The sequence below is a fragment of the Pagrus major genome, chromosome 24 (genome assembly GCF_040436345.1).
Source record: "Pagrus major chromosome 24, Pma_NU_1.0".
NCBI lineage: Eukaryota > Metazoa > Chordata > Actinopteri > Spariformes > Sparidae > Pagrus > Pagrus major.
The window spans coordinates 16051873-16057886 of NC_133238.1; positions in this window are offsets into that span (position 1 = coordinate 16051873).

Below are 6014 nucleotides of genomic sequence, written 5' to 3' on the forward strand. Positions count from 1 at the left end.
GTTTGTCCTGGTGCTTTGAATGATGACGCTGTGATAAGAAGGTGAGTTCAGTCTGATCTGAGGTCTGATGTGTTTCACAACAGTCAGGACTTGTATTGATGTGGAGGGGAAGGCAGCACAGGGTTGAGCACTAGGACCCAGCAGGCATCAGGGCGTGTAGACAGTGTGAGAGCTCACCTGGGCTCCTCCTCCTGTGATGAAGCACACCTGAGAGACCGTCAGCAGCTGAGGACGGACTGTGTTTGCTCTCACCTGCTGCTTTCAGCCCTTCAAAGGTAAGATATGATTTAACTTTACAATAACATCCAGCTAACATCCAGCTAACGAGCTAACATCCAGCTAACGAGCTAACATTCAGCTAACGAGCTAACATTCTGACCAGAGTGAAGAAACAACAGTGTTGACGTCCTGTCAAAGACGTCTCTGTCTCTGTCGTCCTGTCTCCTGACAGCACTCTGTAGCTCAGAGGTGACAGTCTGACAGCCTGTAGTTTCAGCTGGAGATGTAAAAGCAGCCAGTTCACTACTGAGTCTAACAAGTCAACAAAATAAACTCACTAAATGTCAAGAAAGGAAATATTCTGACACCTATTTTCCTTGTGAACAGAGAAATCCAACTGTCCACTTTCTGAACTCAAGTTTTTCTCTGTGACTGAACTGAGACGAGTTTAATCGCCTCGTTAACTCATCATCAAACACACTTCATTCAAACTGGACCTGAACGGAACCACAGTCACAAACACTAACATGCAACTTTACTGTGTGTTTGAAGGAGATCATGTGGATCAGCAGCACAGCTCCATGTGTTGTTAGCTGATGAACACTGGTTACATATTAAACACTGTGACTTTATAGGACTGCATGTAAAATGACAGACGAGCTGACGTGTTGTTAATGTGGTTTAAAGGGTCAAGTGAAGGTAAATCTGCACTCTGACACACAGATGTTGGACTAATTAAAGTTTAATTTAGATAAATAGTTAACTTTATTAATCCCTGAGGGGAAATTAGGTTACCATAGCAGCTGGTACATTCAAGTACAAATACAATCAAAATACAAGGGCAAATACAGAAACAATGAGAAACAATAAAGTACTATATACAATAAAATGCTTAAGTAGTTATGAAATAAAATAAAATGAAATAAAATGCTGAGGTATCGAGGAGTAAAGTGGAACATAAGGTGATTAATTTAACAGACAGCAGCCGTTCAAATAGTGAAGTTCAACAGGATTTTTCTACGAATCAAACATTCAAATTAACTGTCTGACTCATTTCTTCTGTTTTCTCTTCAGAGGAGCTGAGCAGCACTGACGCCATTTTGAATGTTTGTTTCCTCGACCGTCACTGTGAAGACAACTGAAGTCAGTGCCAACAAACCAAGGTAACGAGGTTTGTTTTGTCTTGATCTGATTCATTCTCCTGCCTGATGACGCATTCAGGTGCTCTTTGAAAACCTGTAAAACAAGTTGTCACTGTACAATCTAATCTGACGTGTTTCACATGTTTCAGCATCTGATGAACAACAGAGTTCATACAGGCACTGATGTATTCAGGCTGATGACACGTGATGGTGATCAGACAATCAGAGGCCTTGAATGACTAACATGTTGAAAACAGAGACAGGATACAACCAATCAAATCACTGCTAAAGTGAGAAGAAACACTGTGTCAGACCAAATGTAAAGATTCAAATGTACAAATATTATTACGACGTACATTAATTAATTCTTGTATATTTCTAATAGCTTTAAATAAAAAATTAAACATCAGCTCTTAATGAACATCATGAACACCTTGATCTACAGAGCCTATAACAAGTTTTCACTCTCTTGGATGTGTCACACTTTTATTGCTTTTACAAATGGAGTCATGATCAAAAGACAAAAATATACAAAACAAAACCTCTTTACTGTCAAAGTGAAGACAGATTTCTACACAGTGATGTCAATGAAGTAAACATATATAATGTAAAATAAGTGATTGTATAAGAATTGAGCCCCTTCAAGTCTTTGGCTCGATCACAGCACTGAGTCTGTGTGGAGTCTCAATCAGGCTTCAACATCTGGACGCTGCAATTTTACTCATTCTTCTTTGTAAAACTGCTCCAGCTCTGTCAGGTTGAGGGGATCAGGTGTGAACAGTACTTTTCAAGTCCAGCCACATGTTCTCTATTGGACTGAGGTCTGGGCTTTGACTGGGCCACTCCAGAACATTCACCTTGTTGTCTTTAAACCATTGCTGTGTAGCTTTCTCTGTTTGCTTCGGGTCATTGTCTTTCTGGAAAATAAATCTTCTCCCGAGTCGTAGTTCTCTTGCTGACTGAATCAGGTTGTCCTCCAGGATCAGGGTTAATCAGTTGAACCCTCCACCTTTACAAGCCTTCAGGACCTGCTGCTGAGAAACATCCCCACAGCGTGATGCTGCCACCACCCTGCTTCACGGTGGAGATGGTGTGTTTGTGGTGATGTGCAGGGTTTGGTGATCCTTCTTCCAGTGGACCTTGGAGTCTCTCACATGTCCGTGGATGAACTCTAGTGGAGATTTAATGAGCTTTCTTCAACAGTGGCTTTCTCTTTGTGACTCTCCCATAAAGCTTTGACTGGTGAAGAATAGGCTTGTACGGTATACCGGTACTAAATTGGTACCGCGGTACCGACGCATTTAAAAAGGTACTATACTGCGCTTGGATGAGACCGGTACTTTTTTCATTTCATTTTATATAGCGCCGTCAGAGCAAGCGAGGGAGCGAGCGAGTTACTGGAGCAACAGACGGAGCAGGAGGAAAGCTTGGACACAGGGAGAGATAATGGAGAGAAAGAGAGAGAGAGAGAGAGGAGCAGGGAGAGAATGGCAGCTGCTGCAACCGTCACCACTCCGCAACTTACGGACAAATCAGGTACGCGAAGTGCATGGCGAAGTCATAAACACCGAAGCACTACTGTGCAAACGGTGTTATAAAACATGTCTCGCAAAGGGTGGAAACACATCCAACCTGGCCAAACATTTGAAGGACAAGCACCCAGACCTGCACAAGGAGTTCAGAGAAGGACAGGTAATAACTTATAAACCCCACCCATGAAAAAAAAAGAGCCACATTCAGTGTTAAAAGCAACGCCAGCCCCCTTCACTCTCCACAAAAGTAGCTCTGGAAAAAAATTAAAGCTGCTTTTCAATTACCACTTTCTCTGGTTTAAATAGCCTATTTATATTATTATATATTATATCATTATATTATATTATATTTATATTCTCAGTCAGTGATTTTTAAACTTTTTAGACATGCTGATTTATAATAAATGAATGGTGGTCCCTTCATTTTTTTTCCAGAGCTGTAAATGCACACATGCATGGTCTTTATGAAGTAATACACTTTTACATACATATTTAGCCATTTAATATGTTATAAAGAGTACAGCATAGTAATGTAACGTATCATTTAAAGACATTGGTCCTACATAAGACAGGCTATATTTAATGTATCTCAACGTAATTAAGGCCTCAGCTTGTATGACAAATGTATCACCTTCATTTTATCTTTTCACTACAGAGTCTTTATGGTATTTTATTTTATTTACTGATGTATAGTTCTAAGATTTTAAAGATTTTCTATGAAAATAAAGCCATTAATGACATTTTTTGTGTTCTCTTTTTATTTGGAAAAGTATCGAAAAGTATCGAAATACATGTTGGTACCGGTATCGATACCAAAATGTTGGTATCGTGACAACACTAGTGAAGAACCCAGCAACAGTGGTTGTATGCAGAGTCTCTCCTATCTCAGCTGCTGAAGCTTTAACTCCTTCAGAGGAGTCACAGGTGTCTTGTCGGCTCCCTCACTGGCCTCCTTCTTGCACCATCACTCAGTTTGTGAGGACGACCTGTTCCATGTGTCATAGTCCTTCCATTTCTTAATGATGGAGTTAACTGAACTCTGGGGGATGTTCAATGACGTGGAAATGTTTTTGTATCCGTCCCCTGACTTATACTTTTCAGTAACCTTCTCACAGAGGTGCTTGGAGTGTTCTGTTGTCTTCATGGTGTAATTGTAGCCATGAATACTGATTAACAGTGACTGGACCTTCAGACACAGGTGTCTTTATACTACAGTCACTGAGACACATTCACTGCACTCAGGTGATCACAAGTTCACTAAGTGTGACACTACTAGCACCAACTGGACTTCTGTTGAATTCGGTCAGTCACTTTTAAGGGGGTGAATACTTACGCAATCACTTATTTTACATTAAATATTTCTAATTTATTGACATAACTTTTTTTCACAATAAGTGTGGACTCATTACAGACAACACAATCACTAAAATGATGACATTTAGCTCAAAAACTCACAACTAACAAAGTATTTGCAGTACAGCTGTGGGATTTTACAAAGTCCATCAACTTAATACAAGTTTTTAGTCTGCTTTTGAGTCTTTGAGTCAACCGTCACTGTGAAAACAACCAAAGTTAAAACTGAACTGGTGCCAACAAACCAAGTCGACCTGTTTGTTCAGATGAAGGTTGCTTAACATGTCGTCAGTTGTGAAACGCAGGAAAACCAGTTCTCAGTCTCTGTTTGCTGCCAGCTGCTGGTTTGAGGCAGTGTTGTTGAATGTACCCTCCTCTTCTCTACTTCCTCTGCCTGTCTGCTGTCATGTGATTCTGACCCGTCTCCATTTGGACTTAAAGTTCTGAGGATGTGACGGCTGTCAGTCGGATGAGCGGACACCAGCAGCGTCTGTGGGTGTCTGCAGACGAAGGTAGACGCCCTGTTTGAGCTCATCTGGACTTTAACAGGTCAGAACCCTGACAGGTAACAGGACACACCTTTGATGAAGAAACTCTGCTGTCATTGAGTTACATTTTATACCTGATGACAGCAGTGCTTCATTCTTTCCACACTGTTACTTCCTGTTTGTACATCTGTATTTTCATGAATTAATCCACTGACTCTTCTATGATCTGTGACTTTTGGTCAGACTGAGTCTCTTCATGTTTCTGTGATGTAGTCAGTTTTTCAGTTAAAACTGAACTGGTGCCAACAAACCAAGTCGACCTGTTTGTTCAGGTGAAGGTTTGTTAACTTATCTTCAGTTGTGAAACGCAGGAAAACCAGTTTTCAGTCTCGGCTCTGATGCAGCATGTAATCTGTAATGTAACTAAAGTTATCAAACAGATGCAGTTGGGTAAAAAGTAAAATATTTGCCTCCAAAATGTGGAAGAATAAAGTTGCAGTGCAGAACAGACGGATCAGGAGCTGCAGTTTCCGGCTTAGCAGGATAGACTGACGAGAGAGAAGCTGCAGGCTGGAACATGAACTAATGTTTGCTGCTCAGTGTCACGGTGCTTTTTCCTCTTCTGGTGACCAGAAGGATCCTGATGAGATGAGAGGACGAAGCATAACCTGCCATCAAAGCTTTAAACAATTACGCCTGCATTCACACGATGGGAAGACGTGTTGCATCATTTCTGGGGCCCAACGCAACTTAAATAGTCAGAATGCAGCGTCGTTGTAGGATCGTTGAGGAAGATGTTTTTCAGCACAGAACTGACTCGTGTCGTGGAACATTGGACGCTTTATTGGTTAACATCTAAGAACTTTTGTTTTATTCACTTTTATCTGTGTTGATCTTAAAGTTGTGTTTTCATGTTTTCATCTTTCTTGCACAGTGTTTGGTGTCATGAGACGACAGCTTCATTTCAAGAAGTAACAGCTGGGGGAACAGAAGCTGATGGGACATGGGACAGAGGGTCAGCTGTTCACATCTGGGGACAGAAGGACGTGTAAGCAGAGCACCACTTCAGAGTTACATTAAGTCCAGCCCACGGAGCAGCAGCAGGAGCTCTGACTGGCCAGACTCTACTGCTGTGTCGGCCAATCAGAACTCCTGTTGCTGCTGTGATATATTTGTGTCACAGTTTTCCTTCAGGTTGATAATACTGCCTTTTATTAGCAGGGAGCCACTCTGAAGAAAGCGGACCTCTTGAATACTCTGGAAGATTTAACAGAAGATGA